Genomic DNA, 21,289 nt, shown 5'->3' with positions numbered 1-21,289 from the left:
TGAAGCTTGTACTCTGCCTCCTTAGCACTGCAGTTGCTAAAATCTCCATTCCACTCCTTAGGTGCTCCTGTTCTTCTGGGTTTCTTGAAGCCTGTCCCTGTGCATGTGCAGCTAAGGAATTTGCTGGTGGTTTGAGGAGTATTCATACAGATTTTTGGGCTCAGACCTCTGCAGTTGCCTCCAATCTAGAATTTTGTCTCTCAAGTCCTAGTTGCTTTCATTCTCAAATTCTGACCTCTGCCCCTAGGCTATTGGTACTTACGTTTTCTTTTAGCTCTATTACCCCTTTCTGCCAGTGGAAACTGCTCTCAGGGAAAAAGCTTGAAGTGACATGGATCTCACTTCTTGCGCTTTTGTTCTCTCAAAGATTATGGCCACGCAACATCTCAAGTTCTGCCTTCATTGGTTGTTCTCTAATGCCTTCCAACAGTTGGATGGATGGATGGATGGATGGATGGATGGATGGATGGATGGATGGATGGATGGATGGATGGATGGATGGATGGATGGATGGATGGATGGATGGGTGGGTGGGTGGGTGGGTGGGTGGGTGGGTGGGTGGATGGATGGGTGGATGGATGGATGGGTGGATGATTATAGATAGATAGATGGGTGGGTGAGTGGGTGACTGCATGGGTGGGTGGCTAGGTGGGTGGGTGGACAGATGGAGGATGATCAATAGATAGATAGCGAGTGCACCGTGTTGGCACAAATGGTTAAGTGCTTGACTGATAACTGAAAAGTTGGTAGTTTAAACCCACCCAGAGGCCTGGCAATCTGCTTTATAAAGCTTACAGCCTAGACAACCCCATGGGGCAGTTCTACTCTGTCACATGGGGTCACCATGAGTTGAAATCCACTTGACAGCACCCAACAACTATATAGTGATCCAACTGAATGCAGAAATTATTGAACAATATGATGAACATCACATGCGAGTAAAATTTTGTTGAACATGACTCAAAAACAGTTGCAGCAGTATATCTATAGGGAAATTCCAGAAATTCAAGCCAGACCCAGAAAAGGACGTGGAACAAAGGATATCATTGCTAATACCAGACAAATCTTGGCTGAAAAGCAAAGAATACCAGAAAGATGTTTACCTATGTTTTATTGACTATGCAAAAGCCTTCAGCTGTGTGGATCATAACAAATTATTGATAACATTCCAAAGAATGGAAATTTCAGAACACTTAATTGTGCCTATGAGGAACCTGTACACAGATGAAGAGACAATCATTCAAACAGAACAAGGGGCTACTGCATGGTAAAAACAAAAACAACAACGTAAACAAAACAAATGTACTAAAAGCCAGAATTAACAAATGTTACCGTATTGAGGTATTTGCTCTAGACTTTGTCTTTTTTTATTGTACTTCAGATGAATGTACAGAACAAATTAGTTTCTCATTAATACACATATTGTTTGGTGATACTGATTGCCAAACTCATGACATGTCAACACTATCCCCATCTCGACCTTGGGTTCCCTGTTACCAGCTTCCCTGTCCCTTCCTGACCTCTCATCTTTGCCCCTGAGCTGGTGTGCCCATTTAGTCTCATTTTGTTTTATGGGCCTAAATGATCTTTGGCTGAAGGGTGAACCTCAGCAGTGACTTCAGTACTAAGTTAAAAAGGTGTCTGGGGGCCATACTCTCAGGGTTTCTCCAATCTCTGTCAGACCACTAAGTCTGGTCTTTTGTGTGTGTGTGTGAATTAGAATTTTGTTCTACATTTTTCTCCAGCTCTGTCCAGGACTCTCTATTGTGATCCCTGTCAGAGCAGTTGATAGTGGTAGCTGGAAACCATCTAGTTGTGCTGGACTCAGACTGCTGGAGGCTGTGGTACTTGTGGTCCATTAGTCCCTCGTGTCTTTGGTTTTCTTATTCTGTCTTGCTCAAGTTGGAGTGGGACCAGTGGAGTATCTTAGATGGCTGCTCACAAGCTTTTAAGACCCCAGACACTGCTCAATAAAGTAGGAGGTAGAACATTTTCTTCGTAAACTATATATATATACGTTCTTTATAAACTTATGCAAATTGAGCTAGATGTCCTCTTAGACCATGGTCCCCAGCCCTCAGCCCAGTAATTCGGACCCTCAGGGAGTTTGGATGTGTCTATGAAGCTTCCATGACCTGGCCTTGGTCAACTTGTGCTGACTACTTCAGTATTGTGTACTGTTTTATCCTTCAAAACCAAAGTTACCCACTTATCTATTGTCTAAAAAAAAGGTCTAGTTAGGTTTTTTTCCCTCCCTACCCCTTCTCTCCCGAGTAACCATCAAAGATTGTTTCTTTCTGTGTGTAAATCTTTTAACGAGTTTTTATAACAGTGGTCTCACACAGTATTTGTCTTTTTGTGATTGACTTATTTCACTCAGCATAATGCCCTCCAGATTCATCCATGTTGTGAGCTATTTCGCAGATTCATCATTTGTCTTTATTTTTGCATAGTGTTCCATTGTGCATATGTACCACAGTTTGTTTATCCATTCATCTATTGATGGGCACTTATGTTGTTTCCATCTTTTTGCTATTGTGAATAATGCTGCAATGAACATGGATATGCATATGTCTATTTGTGTGATGGCTGTTATTCCTCTAAGATATGTTCCCAGGAGTGGGATTGCTAGATCGTATGGTATTTCTATTTCTAGCTTTTTAAGGAAATGCCATACCATTTTCCAAAATAGTTGTACCATTTTACATTTCCACCAGCAGTGCATAAGAGTTCCAATCTGCCCGCAGCCTCTCCAACATTTGTTACTTTCTGTTTTTTTGATTTGTGCCAGTAATGTCAGGGTGAGATGGTATCTTATTGTAGTTTTTGATTTGCATTTCTCTGAAGGCTGCATTTCCTCATGTGTCTGTTGGCTGCCTGAATGTCTTCTTGGGTGAAGTGTCTGTTCATATCCTTTGCCAATTTTTAAATCAGATTATTTGTCTTTTTGTTGTAGAGGTGTTGGATTTTCCTATAGATTTTAGAGATTAGACCTATGTCAGACTTGTCACAGCCAAAAAATTTTTCCCAGTCTGTAGGTTCTCTTTCTACTCTTTTGATGAAGTCTTTTGATGAGTACAAGTGTTTAATTTTTAGAAGATCCTAGTTATATAGCTTATCTTCTAGTGTTTGTGTATTGTTAGTTACTGTTTGTATGCTCTTTATGTCATGTATTAGGGCCACTAGACTATTTTTTGAGGGAAATAAAATATTACAGATAAATATATATATATAAGTTTACACTGGACAGCAGGAGTTGTTCTGGAAAAACTGGGTATTACAGTCACCCAAATTAAAGATAGGTTTAAACTTTAAATACTTGTTTAAGAGTAAGCCCATTTACCTAAAATCACACCAAGATGTTAATGTGTTACACAAAGTGGTAAACCTTTGCTTTTGGAGGAATGCAAAGGATTTATCCAGTATAGGAGCTTAGGAAAACTGTTGGTCTTCAGACTAATGGGGACCTTCCCAGAGTGTTTCATAGGGAATTCACATCCAGAATTCTTCCCTTTCTAGCTAACCCAAGGAAAGTTACTTAATCTTTCTCAAAGCCTTAGGAGTATAACGCCAAGTACTTTACAAAGCTGTAAAAGTTTAAAGCATCTGGCACACGGTGATTAATGTTGTATTTTATTGATTCCTCATGAACACTTTGTTTTTTTCATATTTTATTTTTTCAGAAATCAAGGTGCATCTTACAGTGGACGGCTTCTTACTGTCAGGAACAGCCAGAAATAGTCTAGATGCAGTGTTCATTGCCTGCGTGTTTGTAAATTTGGGCATTAGTCCCAGTGACCTGACTGGAAAACTGCAACACTTCAATGTTTCAGTCAAAAAAATAATTTTAGAAACATTTGAGGAAGGCACACAAGCGTTGCTTGTTGATGGAAACCTTCTGCTGACCCCTTCTGGTGCATGTCATACTTTTGGGGTTCAGGGTCGCCAACAAAAGACACAGAGAAGACAATATTAGTGCGTGGAATGCTTTACTCGCATAGAGGCAAGACAGAGTGATATCAGGTTCTCTAGTGCACACCCGTCTCCCATGGCCCACGGATCATGCCCTCGTATGTCCGATGCAGGGCAAATGTTCTACATTCACCCCTCTTGTGCCATATAGGAGAGACCTCGTTCATTCCCCACTGAGAAAAGATATAAAAGTGGGGTTGGCCAAGGGCCATATGGTGCCTGCACATTTTCAAGAGACAAATTTACTCTGTGTCCAGAACAGAGGGAACTCTTCTCTGATAAGGAGAAGGTACTGGGGGAGAGGGAGTGTCCCAGTTCCCAGCCTCCTTATCAGAGGGGGTTCTGGGCCCAAGGCATTTACTTAGGCAGCCTGGATAGGAGGCACAGAGGCAGACCATTCCCAACTTTCAGAATGGGTGTCGGTGGCTAGAGTGGAGCCCTCTTTTTAAAAGTGCTACCAGAGGACAATTTAAAACGAAACAAAACGAAACAAAAAAAACATTGCTGTGGCATCGATGCCAACTCATGGTGACTATGCACTACAGAGTAGGAGAGCTCCATAGAGTTTTCTTGGCTATAATCTTTACAGAAGTAGATTGCCAGGCCTTTTTTCCATGGCACCACTGGGTTGGTTCAAACCGCCAACCTTTCAGTGAGTAATCAAGTGCAAACTATTTGTGCCACCCAGGGAACTATTCAGAGGCCAATATTCAATAGAAAAACATGGACACCAACAATTCAGAATTGAAAAGTGATTTGGAAGATTCAGGCTGTGTACGTGGAGATGTTTTAGGAATATTGGAACCCATTCATTTCACTTCAGTTTCCTTTTTATGTTTGCACAAGAATGAATGAGGATAAAATCCCTGTCCAAATAAGTCTAAAGATCTCTTTCAATAAGCACATAAGTATTCTAAATTATATATAATTTAATTGCCAGAGTTTTTCTTTCTTAAGGTTACATAAAATAATTGTGCTTTTTGCAGTTTATGTGTGCCTTAGATTTGGAGAAGTGCATTCAATGGTAATTTTTATTATCCTTGAAACCACATCACTTAAGCAGTTGCCTGCCCTGCCCACACAGAAAATAATCTGCAGAAACATGCTGAGATCCCTAGGATTGCTTCCTTGTAATGGCAGAATTCATGCTGAAAAAATATATCCTCTGAGAGACAGTTTTTACCTATTCAGTTGCCATCAAGTCAATTCTGACTCATGGCAATCTCATATGTATCAAGGTGATGAGTAGAACTATGCTCCATAGGGTTTTCAGTGGCTGATTTTTCAGAAGTAAATTGCCAAGTCTTTCTTCTGGTTACCTCTAAGTGGACTTGAATCTCCAACCTTTTGATTAGCAGCTGAGCACTTTTGCAGCACCCAGGGATTCTTTACCTTGTTGTTGTTAGTTGCCATCAAGTTGTTTCTGACCCATGGTGACCCAGTGTGTGTTAGAATAGAACTGTGCTCTGTAGGGTTTCCAAGGCTATGATCTCCAGAAACAGATTGCCAGGCCTGTCTTCTGAGGCACCTTGGGTGGGTTTGAACTGACAACCTTTCGGCTAATAGTCAAATGCTTAACCATTTGCGCCACCCATGGAGTCCTCATTTTTTACCTAGGAAGACTAAAAGCAGTGTCCATCATGTCTGTATCATTAGCAATACACTCAGGGGAAAAATGAATTTACATTCTAGGGACATGCCAGTCGCACTCATCATTAATTAACTGATAAGGTCCCGTTGTGTAGTATTCTGAAGTTAAAATGTTGGCCTCAGGAGGTCAGAAGAATCTACGTGAGTGATGGAAGTACAACCAAATTTTAGGGTGTTCAAGGAGACTATGGCTGAGTAAAGCATCAACCACCCCGATTAAAAAGGGAGGTCATGACATGGTGGTGCTAAACAAAACACTGAACATGGTGAGCTGTGCCATGTAGTGACACTAACAACCTTCTCTGGAGGGACCTGCTTATGAAGTGATGACAGTATCCATTTGGCAGGTGGACAAGCATAAGCATGGCGATTTCTAGATAGTTTACCAGAACCAACATATTTAATACTGGGGAAGAATGTGTGGCATTACCAAAGGCCTGATTTGAAACGAGATCAGCATTGTGAAGTACATTGTAACGTGACTTGCACGTACCTAGCACCTACTCATACACAGACATTTCTTGAGCTACCTCCCCTTCAATCAGCCTGGGATCAATCATTTCACAAAAGAGATAGCAGAATTTTGAAAATGGGCCAGGTCAAGGCATTTTTCGAATGAGCTATTCTTGGCCAAGTCTTCTACCCCTGTCTTTCCACTGTTCCACCCTCTCCCAACATGTACTTGGACAAGGTGTTTACAAATTGGGTGACTCAGGCTGTTTTACAATTGTGTCTGCTGCAGTGTCAATTGTAGATGGGTTAACCTTAGTTACTTTTCAAACTGGTTAACCTAATCTTGATCTTTGATTCACGGTTGTATACAGGGAATTTTTGCAAATAATTATCCAATTGCAAAAAATGTTATTGCATTCTAAGACAAAAAATAAATAAACAAATGGAATGCATAAAGTTCGATACCCTGAGCATTAGTGAGCTGAATTGGACTGGTTTGGGCCACCTTGAATCAGATAATCATATGGCCTACTATGCTGGGAATGACAAATTTAAGAGGAATGGCATCACATTCATTGTTAAAAAGAACATTTCAAGGACTATCCTGGATTTCAAAGCTGCCAGTGATAGGATAATATACATACACCTACAAGAAAGACCAGTTACTATGACTACTATTCAAATATACACACCAACCACTAAGGCCAAGGATGAAGAAATTGATTACCACCAACTTCTGCAGTCTGAAATTGATCAAACATGCAATCAAGGTGCATTGATAATTACCGGTGATTGGAATGTGAAAGTTGGAAACAAAGAAGAAGGATTGGGTAGTTGGAAGATATGGCCTTGGTGATAGAAATGAAACCAGAGATCATGTGAAAGAATTTTGCAAGACCAACGACTTCTTCATTGCAAATACCTTTTCTCAATAACATAAACAGCGACTAGACACGTGGACTTCACCAGATGAAAAACACGGGAATCAAATTAACTACACCTGTGCAAAAAGATGATGAAAAACTCAACACCATCAGTTAGAACAAGGCCAGGACACGACTGTGGAACAGACCATCAATTGCTCATATGCAAGTTCAAGTTGAATCTGAAGAAAATTTTTTAAAAGTCCACAAGAGCCAAAATACAACCTTGAGTATATCCCACCTGAATTTGGAGACCATCTCAAGAATAGATTTGATGCATTGAACACCAATGACTGAAGATGAGACGAGTTATGGGAAGACATCAAGGACATCTAAAGAAAATAAGAGGTCATTAAAAAGACAGAAAATACCAAAATGGATGTCAGAAGAGACTCTGAAGCTTGCTCTTGAACACAGAGTAGCTAAAGTGAATGAAAGAATGATGGAGTAAAAGAGATGAACAGAAGATTTCAAAGGACAGCTCTAGAAGACATTGTAAAATGTTATAATGAAATGTGCAAAAATCTGGAGTTAGAAAGTCAAAAGTGAAGAACACACTCTCTATTTCTCAAGCTGAAAGAACTGAAGAAAAAATTGAAGCCTCGAGTTCCAGTTTTGAAGCATTCTACACGGAAAATACTAACCGATACAGGAAGAATCAAAAGAAGATGAAAGGACTACACAGAGTAACTGTACCAAAAAGAATTGGTTGATGGTCAACCATTTCAGGAGGTAACATATAAATAAGAACCAATGGTACTGAAGAAAAAAGTCAAGCTACCCTGAGGGAATGGCAAAAAATAAGGCTCCAGGAATTGATGGAATGCCAATTGATATGTTTCAACAAACGGATGCAGTGCTGGTGATACTTATCTATGCCAAGAAATTTGGCCAACTTTTTTGTGTGCACTGCAAAGAAATGTGATCCAACAGAACGAAAAAATTACTGAACAATATCATTAATCACACACAAGTAAAATTTTGCTGAAGATAATTCAAAAACAGTTGCAGCAGTACATTGGCAGGAAACTGCCAGAAATTCAGGCTGGTTTCAGAAGAGGATGCAGAACAAGGGATATCACTGCTGATGTCAGATGGATCCTGGCTGAAAGCTAAGAATACCAGAAAGATGTTTACCTATGTTTTATTGACTACGCAAAGGCATTCAACTGTGTGGTTCATAACAAATTACGAATAACATTGTGAAGTGTGGGAATTCTAGAACACTTAATCATGCTCTTGCGAAAACTGTACATAGACCAAAAAGCTGTCATTCAAATAGTGCAAGAGGATACTGTGTGATTTAAAATCAAGAAAAGTGTGGGTCAGGGTTACATCCTTTCACTAGACTTATTCAATCTGTATGCTGAGCAGATAATCCAAGAAGCTGGACTATACGAAGAAGAACATGGCATCGGGATTGGTGGAAGACTCATTAACAACTTGCCTTATGCAGATGACACAACCTTGCTTGCTGAAAGTGAAGAGGACTTGTTGCACTTACTGATGAAGATCAAAGACCACAGCCTTCAGTATGGAGTATACCTCGACATAAAAAAAAAAAAAAAAATAAAGCAAACAAAAATCCTCACAACTGAACCAATAAGTAACTTCACGATAAACAGAAAAGATTGAAGTTGTCAAGGATTTCATTTTACCTGAATCCACAATCAACACCCATGGAAGTAGCAGCCAAGAAATCAGATGATGCATTGCGTTGGGCAAATCTGCTGCAAAAAACTTCTTTAAAGTGTTCAAAAGCACAAGTGGATAGCTTTAACAAACAGAAATTAATTTTCTCACAGTTTAGGAGGCTAGAAGTCTGAATTCATGGCGCCAGTTCTATGGGAAGCCTTTCTTCCTTTGTCAGCTCTGGGGAAGGTTCTTCACTCTTGTCAGCTTCCATTCCTTGGTTTCTTGGTGATCCTCGTGTTGGTATGGCACCTATCGCCCCCCATCTCTACTTGCCTTTCTATGCTCATTTTATATCTCAAAGGTGATTGGCTTAAGACAGACCTTACACTGATGTAGTCTCACTAATATATTACATCCACAATTATAGGGGTTAGGATTTACAGAATATATTCTAGGGAGACACAATTCAATCCATAACAGATTCATGAGGGATACAATGTATTTAATAACCGTTGGTCTGAGAGGAGACCTCCAAGTGCTAAATCTACCTACACCCTCTCCTTATCCCTGTTCCACCTTTCCCCTCATCCCACTGAGACAAACACAACCCTCCAAAATACAAGTATTTATCAAACCCCAGGATTATCCGAGACACATGCATGGATTATTTATATTATTACTGGATGTCACAAAGTATTTGAATGCCCCAGGCATAACAGATTGCTTACTTTTATTTATTAATATATTGAGCTCTGGTGGCACAATGGTTCAGCACTTGGCTGCTATGTGAAAGGTTGGTGGTTCAAACCCACCAGCAGCTCCACTGGAGAAAAGACCTGGCAATCTGCTTCTGTAAAGATTGCAGCCTCAGAAGCCCTATGGAGCAGTTCTACTCTGTCGATGGCATACACCAACAATTTATTAATGTACAAAGAACCTAAAACCTAAGAACTTTAAGTTCTTAAGTGGCCAAGTTTTACTCTGCCTTTTCAGTTTTAGAGTCTGTTAAGGAAATTTCAAGTTATATTACCAATTATCTTTAGTTGAGGTAGTTTGCCATTCAGTCTTCTGTACTAAAGTGGTAATATCAATTAGCTACTATGAGTCTTTATTCTATGCAAGGCATTGTACTATAAGCTTGATCAACACAAAATTTAAGACAATCTTTGCCTTTAAGAAACTTAGAATGCAATTGAAGAGACAAGGAATAAAGTGTTAAAAGCTCAATTTTGCATTCCAACATGAGGAAAATAATAACAAAACAAAAACCAAACCCAACCCAGTGCAGTTGAGTCGATTCCGACTCATAGCAACCCTATAGGACAGAGTAAAATTGCGCTATAGAGTTTCCAAGGAGCACAAAAAAAGGCATTACAAAATAAAAAAAAAAAATTAAGTACCCAATGAAAGGTCACAAACACTTAATAGTATTAGTATTCAAGGAAGGAGATGACTGTATACTTGAAGGTAAATACTTCACAGAAGTAGTCTTAAAGAGAGAAAAGACAGGAAGAAACATCATTCAAAGAACTGGGGTAAATCATTTGGCTCTAAGAGACGGCTTGGAAGGTAAGTAGTTGATGTAAGCTTGAAGAGGTTGGTTGGAGCATGATTACGGAGGGCTGTCAACGCCAGCTTGAGTAATTTGGACTAATTATTCTGCAGGTAAAGGAGCCATGGTGGTGTAGCAGTTAAAGTGAAAGGTCAGTTGTTCAGGCCCACTAGGTGTTCCATGGGAAAAAGATGTGGCAGTCTCCTTCTGTAAAAAGGAATCCACTCAATGGCAAAGGGTTTCTGGTATTCCTCAGGTAAGGAGCACTGGTGGTGCAGTGGTTAAGTGCTCAGCTGCTAACTGAAAGATGAGCAGCTCGAACCCACCAGCTGTTCCATGGGAAAAAGATGGAGTAGTTTGCTTCTGTAAGATATACAGCCTTGGAAACCCTATGGAGCAGTTCTACTCTGTCCTATAGAGTTCCTATGAGTTGGAATGGACTCGACTGCAATGGGTTTGGTTTTTTTATTCTGCAGGTAACACAAGGTGATAGGATGAAAATAATGATTTCAAAGGACAACTGTGGTTGTGGTACTCAGGATGAAGGGAAGGAGGAGACCCTGAAGGTAGGTAGACCAGTTGGCCATCTTTTATAAGACCTGAAAGAAAGATTAGGTGCAAATGAAACCACAATGGAAGTTAAAGAGCCATCATACTAAAAGGTGGATGCCGTTGGTCTTTAAGCATATTAATTTTTAAACCACAGAAGTAATAAATAATCATTATTATAAAGTCAGAGTATTCATTTATTTATTCTTTTGTAATAAAAACTAATATTAAGTAAAAAATGAAAACATCCCTTCTTATCCTCCTTCCTGCTCTCTAGGGGCAATTCCTTTTAAAAAATCTAGTGTGTTAAATATGGAATTACCATATAGCCCAGCAAAACCAATCCTAGGTATATACCCAAAATAACTGAAAGCAGAAATGCAAATAAAAACCTCTATACCAATGCTCTTTGTATCACTATTCACAATAGCCAAAAGGTGGAAACAACCAAAATGTCCATCAGCAGATGAATGGGTAAACAAAATATGGTACCTAAATATGATGGAATATTACTCTGCCATAAAAAGGAATGAAGTCCTGATACATGCTATGACATAGATGAAACTTGAAAACACTATGCTGAGTGAAATAAGTCAGTCACAAAAGTACAAATACTGTATGATTCCACTTACATGAAATAAGTGAATGTGTAGACACCAAAACACTTAATTGTGCTCATGAGGAACCTGTACATAGATCAAGAGGCAGTCTTTCGAACAAACCAAGTGAATACTGCATGGTTTAAAATCAGGAAAGGTGTATATCAAGGTTGTATCCTTTCATCATATTTATTCGATCTGTACGCTGAGCAAATAATTTGAGAAGCTGGACTATATGAACAAAAACGGCATCAGGATCGGAGGAAGACTCATTAGCAAACTGCGTTATGCAGATGACACAACCTTGCTTGCTGAAAGTGAGGAGGACTTGAAGCACTTACTGATCAAGGACCACAGCCTTCAGTATGGATTACACCTCAACATAAAGAAAACAAAAATCCTCACAACTAAACCAAAAAGCAGCATTATGATAAACAGAGAAAAGATTGATGTTGCCAAGGATTTCATTTTACTTGGATCCACAGTCAACACCCATGGAAGCAGCAGTCAAGAAATGAAAGGATGCATTGCATTGGGCAAATCTGCTGCAAAAAAACCTCTTTAAAGTGTTTAAAAGCAAAGGCATAACCTTGAAGACTAAGGTGCACCCGCCCCGAGCGTGGTATTTTCAATCGCCCCATAAGCATACGAAAGCTGGATGATGAATAAGATAGACTGAAGAAGAACTGATGCCTTTGAATTATGGTGCTGGTGAAGAACATTGAATATACCATGGACTGCCAAAGGAATGAACAAATCTGTCTTGGAAGAAGTACAGCCAGAATGCTCCTTAGAAGCAAGGATGGTGAGACGACGTCTCACATACTTCGGACATGTTATCAGGAGGGATCAGTCCCCAGAGAAGGACATCATGCTTGGTAAAGCAGAGTGTCAGTCAAAAAGAGGAAAACCCTCAATGAGATGGCTGCAACAATGGGCTCCAGCATAGCAATGATTGTGAGGATAGTACAGGACCGGGCAGTGTTTCATTCTGTTGTATGTAGGGTTGGTATGACTTGGAACCGACTCGAGGGCACCTAACAACAACAACAACATAGAGACCAAAGCTTATAGTGATTATCAGGGGAGGAAGGGAGGGGAAAAGAGGAACTCATTGCTTAGGGATTACTAAGTTTCTGTTAATGGTGGTAGAATAATTTGGAAAAGGATGGTGGTGATGTTTGCATAACATAATGAATGTAATCAATGCCACTGAATTGTACATGGAAAATTGTTGAACTGGCAAATTGTGTTGAATTTACCACAATAAAAACAAACAAACAAACAAAAGGTGTGCTCTGTCCACATGCTTTTCTCCTATATTTGACTTTTTCAAAGTACCGTCTATTTTTAAATAAAAAAATTAATTTTACCAGGATCAATAACTTCCAGTCTTGCCTGTACATAGGCTGTACCATATTTATTTCTGGTGTGGCAGATATAAACACCTTTGTCTTATTTCCCAATCCCTTGAATTTGCAGCCATCCCATCAGATCATATTTCTTTCTTTCTTTTTTTAAATTGTGATTTAGGTGAAAGTTTACATAGCAAATTAATTTCTCATTAATGAGTTAATATATAAATTGTTTTGTGACATTAGTTGCCAACCCTCTGATGTGTCAATACCCTCCTCTTCTCCACCCCAGGTTTCCTGTTTCCATTCCTACAGCTTTCCTGTCCCTTCTTGTCTTCTTGTCTTCGCTTTTGAGCTGGTGTGCCCATTAGTCTCGTAAACATGACTCAGCTATGAAGCATGTCCTTTATGTGGGTTATTGTTGGCCGTATAGACCTGTCTAAACTTTGGCTGAAGAGTGAACCTCAGGGAGACTTCAGTACTGAGTTAAAAGAGTGTTTCAGGGGCCATTGAGATTTCTCCTGACTCAGTCAGGCCAGCAAGTCTGATCCTTTTTTTTTTTTTGAGAATTTGAATCCTGATCTACATCTTTCTCCTGCTCTGTCCAGGACCTTCTATTGTGATCCCTGTGAGAGTAGCTGGTGATGGTAACCGGGCACCATCTAGTTGTTTTGGGCTCAGTCCCCTCAGACCATATTTCTGAGGTACACCTCTCAGCTGTTAGGAAAATTTTCTAGCAATTGTTTATTTATTTAGGTATAACATCTAATTATGGAAACTTGAAACATAAAAAAAGAAGAGAGATAGTATAATGAATTCTTATGCCCCATGACCCACAATATATGGCCAACTTTGTTTTATCTATTAGTTCCATCCCAGGATTTATCCCCTCTTGCTTATTGTTCTGGAGCCCTAGAGGAGCAGTGCTTAAGAGCTCAGCTGCTAAGCAAAAGTCTAGCAGTTCGAATCCACCAACCATTCCTTGGAAGCCCTGAGGGGCAGTTCTACTCTGTCCTATAGGGTTGCTATGAGTTGGAATCGAATAGACGGCACGGGTTTGGTTTGGTTTTGGTTTATTGTAAAGCAAATCTTAGACATAACACTTCAGTATGTATCCTTAAGAGATAAGGACTTTAAAAAAAAAAGCAAAACATTATAACCACAATCGTATTCTAGCCCCTAAAATTTTTTACAACTCCTTAATATCATCTAGTGGCCAGTCAGTGTTCAGATTTCCTCAGTTAGCTCATATTTGTATTTATCTTTATAGCTGTTTTGTTTGAATCAAGATCCAAACAAGGTCTATGCATTGTATTTGGTTGATACATTCTTTTAAGTCTCTTTTAATCTATGTTAATTTTCTCCCTCTTTTACTTGTCTTGCCATTCATTTATTGAAGAAAGCAATTTGTTTGTCCTGACTCCCCACATTTCAGATTGGCCGATTATATCCCTGTGGTGCCTGCCGTTGAACATATTTCTCTAGCCTCTGTATTTCCTATAAATGGTTAATTAGATCTAGAGGCTTGATCCAGATTCTTAGCAAGAATATTTCCTGGGCAATTCTGTGTTCTTTCCCTGTTGTCCCACTTCTTGTGATGTTAAAATTGATCAGGTATAAAGTCAGTTTGAGCAGTCATTGCTGTTTGTTACCTGGATTCATTATTTTATCAGAGAATGCAAAATGGTGACATTCTAATTCTACTAGTCTTTCTGCTTTTAATAACTGGAATTTTTCTACAGAGGAATCGTTCCATCTTATGAATTATTTGTTTACCCAGAAACATATTTTGCTTGCTTCTTTTATTTACAAGTTTTCAGGATAACAAAACCTCCAAAGCTGACCCATGAGTTTTTCTTAGTATTTTATGAATGCATGTTTTTTTAATCTACTTGGTTTCTTTTTTTCTTTGTGCTTGAAGTGAAAGTTTACAAATCAAGTCAGCCTCTCATACAAAAATTTATGCACAGGCGGAGCCAAGATGGTGGAATAGACAGACACTTCCGGTGAGCTCTCTTTACAACAAATCCCCGAAAAAACAAGTGAATCGAGTGTATTTGTGACAAGCTGGGAGACCTGAGCATCGAAGGTAAGCTTAGACAACCAACTGAGGGGCGGGGGAGGAAGAGGCCATTCAGAAGTGGAGAGGAGTTACCGGACCTGAATTGCGGGGAGCCCTCAGGCACCATTCCTGGAGCGGCGGCGGGTGGCGACAGCAGAAGTGGTGGGCTGGTAGTAGCATTCCATCGCAGTTTCCTCAGGAAGAAGCAGCCAGCCACACAGCCCACTCACACCTCTGGAACCTGAGGAGAACGGCACTCTCGGCAGAAGCTAAGTACTTGTGTATATTTTACGGCGCCCCCCCCCCCCACACCACCACCACCAAGCCAGCTTCAGCGGCTGAATCCCTGGGCCTGAGATAGGCCCTGGTGAGCACCTAGAGCCATTGTCCCAGCCTTGGGGAAGGAAAAAATTTGCAACTGGGGGGAAAAGATAATTTGCTCGCTCCATTAACCGGGGGAGCTCAGGACAGAAGCAGCTCCTGTCCAGGCATAAACTGTCTGTGGACCTTGAGCACCTGTCCCTTCTGCATGGACCTGCGTGGGCCTATTTCAGGAGAATAGGCCCTTGTTGGCAGACTCCAGCCATTTCAGCTGTGCGGTGGAGAGGTGGGTGTTTGATGTTTGACATTGCTTTGCCTATTAAACAAGGTTCTCACCTACCCACATCAGGGACCTAAGGACTGGTAGCTCCACTCGGGTCACCCAGCCACCCAGGGGTCCAAAGATAACTGGTACCTCCCAGTCCTTACAACCAAAAACTTTGGGTGCCCACGGTCCATCTGCAGAACCCACCCATCAGCACGCTCTAGGGAACAGAGACGTGTTCCTTGAGGGTTGGTTCTCAGCACCCTGCCTTGTACAGAGTGTGACCCCCTGCTGCAATCAGGTACCGGTATATACACCAATCACCCCTGCCCCTCTAAGACTGTAGGACAGAGCGGTACCATGTACTTGATGATCAGCAACCTAGAAACCTGAGCTGAATTCATACAGGAAAACTGAATGGACTCCTAGACTGAACTACCTGATAACAGCTCTAGCCAGCTGGGGACAGGACACCAGAGCTCCAAAGGTGAAAATAATCAAGCCAGCTCAGTCAAGCAACCCATAGAGGTATATCAAAACAAAACAAAGCAAGCAGCTATGACACAGTAAGCAAGCATAAACTAATACAATAACTTATAAATGGCTAGGAGACAACAGTCAATATGAAGTCACATAAAGAAACAGACCATGATCACCTCAACAGGCTCTCAAAACAAAGAATCCAGGGATCTTCTAGATGGAAGTGCATTCCTGGAATTACCAGATGCAGAATACAAAAGTTTAATATACAGAACCCATCAAGGCATCAGGAAGGGAATGAGGCAATACGCAGAACAAGCCAAGGAACACACAGATAAAGCAACTGGAGAAATTAGAAAGATTATTCAGGAACGTAATGAAAAGCTTAATAAGCTGGAAAAATCCATAGACGGACAGCAATCAGAAATTCAGAAGATTAACAATAAAATTACAGAATTAGACAACTCAATAGAAAGTCAGAGGAGCAGAATTGAGCAAGTAGAAGCTAGAATTTCTGAACTTGAAGATAAATCACTTGGCACTAATATATTTGAAGGAAAATCAGATAAAAGAATTAAAAAAAAATGAAGAAACCTTAAGAATCATGTGGGACTCTATCAAGAGAAATAACCTACAAGTGATTGGAGTACAAGAACAGGGAGGGATAACAGAAAATACAGAGAGAATTGTTGAAGATTTGTTGGCAGGAAACTTCCCTGACATCGTGAAAGATGAGAAGATATCTATCCAAGATGCTCATCGAACTCTACATAATGTAGATGTTAAAAGAAAGTCACCAAGACATATTATAATCGAACTTACCAAAATCAAAGATAAAAAGAGAATTTTAAGAGCAGCGAGGAATAAATGAAAAGTCACCTGCAAAGGAGAGCAAATAAAAATAAGCTCTGATTACTCGGCAGAAACCATGTAGGCAAGAAGGCAATGGGATGACATATTTAAAAAATTGAAGGAAAAAATTTGCCAGCCAAGAATCATATATCCAGCAAAACTGTCTCTTAAATACGCAGGTGAAATTAGGACATTTCCAGATAAACAGAAGTTGAGGGAATTTGTAAAAACCAAACCAAAACTACAAGAAATACTAAAGGGAGTTCTTTGGTTAGAAAACGACAATATCAGGTATCAACCCAAGACTAGAACACTGCACAGAGCAACCAGAAGTCAACCCAGACAGGGCAATCCAAAAAAACAAAGCAAGATTATAGAAGAAAAAAAAAAGCCTGACACAGGGTAACAGCAATGTTATTATATAAAAGAAGACAACATTAAAATAACAAAGAGGGACAAAGAAATGTAATCATACACCTTCCATATGGAGAGGAAGATACGGCGATTCAAACAAATAAAAGTCAGTTTTAAATTTAGAAAAATAGGGGTACACACTAACCTACTCATCAAAATAAAACACAAGGGAAAAATACAGACTCAGCAGAAACAAAATCAACAACAACAAATATGAGGAAAGGACAATATATAAAGAAAATCTACTCAGCACATAAAATCAAGTGGGAAAAAGAAACTGTCAACACACAAAAAAGACATCAAATTGTCAGCACTAAATTCACACCTATCCATAATTATGCTGAATGTAAATGGACTAAATGCACCAATAAAGAGACACAGAGTGGCAGGATGGATTAAAAAACAAGATCCGTCTATATGCTGCCTAAAACAGACACGCCTTAGACTTAGAGACACAAACAAACTAAAACTCAAAGGATGGAAAAAAATATATCAAGTAAACAACAATCAAAAAAGAGCAAGAGTGGCAATATTAATTTATGACAAAATAGACTGTAAAGTTAAATCCATCAGAAAGGATAAGTAAGGACAGTATACAGTGACTAAAGGGACAATACACCAAGAAGATATAACCATATTAAATATTTATGCACCCAATGACAGGGCTGCAAGATACATAACACAAACTCTATCAGCATTGAAAACTGAGATAGACAGCTCCACAATAATAGAAGGAGACTTCAACACACTACTTTGGGTGAAGGACGGAACATCCAGAAAGAAGCTCAATAAAGACATGGAAGATCTAAATGCCGCAATCAACCAACTTGACCTTGTAGACATATACAGAACACTCCACCCAAGAGCAGCCAAGTATACTTCCTTTTCTAGTGCACATGGAACATACTCTAGAATAGACCACATATTAGGTCATAAAGCAAGCCTTAGCTGAATCCAAAACATTGAAATATTACAAAGCATTTTCTCTGACCATAAGGCCATAAAAGTGGAAATCAATAACAGGAAAAGCAGGGAAAAGAAATCAAACACTTGGAAACTGAACAATATCCTGCTGAAAAAAGACTGGATTATAGAAGACATTAAGGATGGAATAAAGAAATTCAGAGAATCCAATGAGAATGAAAACACTTCCTATCAGAACCTTTGGGACACAGCAAAACCAGTGTTCAGAGGCCAATTTATATCAATAAATGCACACATCCAAAAAGAAGAAAGGGCCAAAATCAAAGAATTATCCCCACAACTTGAACAAATAGAAGGAGAGCAACAAAAGAAACCCACAGGCACCAGAAGAAAACAAATAATAAAAATTAGAGCTGAACTAAATGAAATAGAAAACAGAAAAACAATAGAAAGAATTAACAAGACCAAAAGCTGGTTTTTTGCAAAAATCAACAAAATTGATAAACCGTTGGACAAACTGACAAACAGAAAACAGGAGAGGAAGCAAATAACCTGAATAAGAAATGAGGGGGGCAATATTACAACAGACCGAACTGAAATTAAAAGAATCATATCAGATGACTATGAAAAATTGTACTCTAACAAATTTGAAAACCTAAAAGAAATGGATGAATTCCTAGAAACACACTACCTACCTAAACTAACACAAACAGAGGTAGAACAACTAAATAGACCCATAACAAAAGAAGAGATTGAAAACATAATCAAAAAACTCCCGACAAAAAAAAAGCCCTGGTCCGGAAGGTTTCACTGCAGAGTTCTACGAAACTTTCAGAGAAGAGTTAACACCACTACTACTAAAGGTATTTCAGAGCATAGAAAAGAATGCAATACTACGAAACACTTTCTATGAAGCCAGCATATGCCTGATACCAAAACCAGGTAAAGACACCACAAGAAAAAATTATAGACATATATTCCTCACGAATGTAGATGCAAAAATCCTCAGCAAAATTCTAGCCAATGGAATTCAACAACATATCAAAAAATAATTCACCATGACCAAGTGGGATTCATACCAGGTATGCATGGATGGTTCAACATTACAGAAACAATGTAATCCACCACATAAATAAAACAAAAGACAAGAATCACATGATTTTATCAATTGATGCAGAAAAGGCATTTGACAAAGTTCAACACTCATTCATGATAAAAACTCTTAGCAAAATAGGAATAGAGGGAAAATCCCTCAACATAATAAAGGGCATTTATACAAAGCCAACACCCAACATCACCCTAAATGGAGAGAGTCTGAAAGCATTCCCCCTGAGCTTCGGAACCAGACAAGGATGCCCTTTATCACCACTCTTATTCAACATTGTGCTGGAAGTCCTAGCCAGAGCAATTAGGGTAGATAAAGAAATAAAGGGCATCCAGATTGGCAAGGAAAAAGTAAAAGTATCCCTATTTGCAGATGATATGATCTTATACACAGAAAACCCTAAGGAATCCTGCAGAAAACTACTGAAACTAATAGAAGAGTTCAGCAGAGTATCAGGATACAAGATAAACATAGAAAAATCAGTTGGATTCCTCTACACCAACAAAAAGAACATTGAAGAGGAAATCACCAAATCAATGCCATTTACAGTAGCCCCCGAGAAGATAAAACACTTAGGAATAAATCTTACCAGAGATGTAAAAGACTTATAAAACCACAGTACATGTCTGCAAGAAACCAAAAGAGACTTACGTAAGTGGAAGAACATACCTTGCTCATGGATAGGAAGGCTTAACATTATAAAAATGTCTATTCTACCAAAAGCGATCTATACATTTAATGCAATTCTGATCCAAATTCCAACGACATTCTTTAATGAGATGGAGAAACAAATGACCAACTTCATATGGAAGGGAAAGAGGCCACGGATAAATAAGGCATTACTGAAAAAGAAGAACAAAGTGGGAGGCCTTACTTTACCTGATTTTAGAACCTGTTATACCGCCACAGTAGTCAAAACAGCCTGGTACTAGTACAACAACAGATACATGGACCAATGGAACAGAATTGAGAATCCAGACATAAATCCATCCACATATGAGGAGTTGATATTTGACAAAGGCCCAAAGTCTGCTAAATGGGGAAAAGACACTCTTTTTAACAAATGGTGCTGGCATAACTGGATATCTATCTGCAAAAAAATGAAACAAGACCCATACCTCACTCCATGTACAAAAAAGAGCTCAAAATGAATGAAAGACCTAAATATAAAATCTAAAACAATAAAGACCATGGAAGAAAAAATAGGGACAACGTTAAGAGCCCTAATACTGTCCATAAACAGTACACAAAACATTATAAAGAATGTAGAAGGAAAACTAGATAACTGGGAGCTTCTAAAAATCAAACACCTATCCTTATCCAAAGACATAGCCAAAAGAGTAAAAAGACTTTCAGAGACTGGGAAAAAGCTTCTGGTTATGACATTTCTGATCAGCACCTGATCTCTAAAATCTACATGATACTGCAAAACTCAACTGCAAAAAGACAAATAACCCAATTAAAAAATGGGCAAAAGATATGAATAGACACTTCACTAAGGAAGACATTCAGGTAGCTAACAGATTCCTGAAGAAATGCTCACGATCATTAGCCATTAGAGAAATGCAGATCAAAACTGCAATGAGATTTCATCTCACTCCAACAAGGCTGGCATTAATCCAAAAAACACAAAATAATAAATGGTGGAGAGATTGGAACACTTACACACTGCTGGTGGGAATGTAAAATGTTACAACCACTTTGGAAATCGATTTGGCGCTTCCTTCAAAAGCTAGAAATAGAACTACCAAACGATCCAGCAATCCCACTCCTTGGAATATACCCTAGAGAAATAAGAGCCTTTACACAAACAGATACATGCACACCCCTGTTCACTGCAGCACTGTTTACAATAGCAAAAAGATGGAAGCCACCAAGGTATCCATCAACGGATGAATGGATAAATAAATTATGGTATATTCACACAATGGAATACTACGCATCGATAAAGAACCGTGAGGAATCTGCGAAACGTTTCATAACGTGAAGGAAGCTGGAAGGCGTTATGTTGAGTGAAATTAGTCACTTGCAAAAGGACAAATATTGATAAGACCACTAGTATAAGAACTTGAGAAATAGTTTAAATTGAGAAGAAAATATTCTTTTGCGGTTACGAGAGGGGAGAGGGAGGGAGGGTGGGAGAGGGGCTTTCACTAATTAGATAGTAGATACGAACTG

Source organism: Elephas maximus, chromosome 2 (assembly GCF_024166365.1).
Source record: "Elephas maximus indicus isolate mEleMax1 chromosome 2, mEleMax1 primary haplotype, whole genome shotgun sequence".
NCBI lineage: Eukaryota > Metazoa > Chordata > Mammalia > Proboscidea > Elephantidae > Elephas > Elephas maximus.
The sequence above is the reverse complement of the archived record's forward strand: the minus strand, read 5'-3'. Positions refer to the sequence as shown.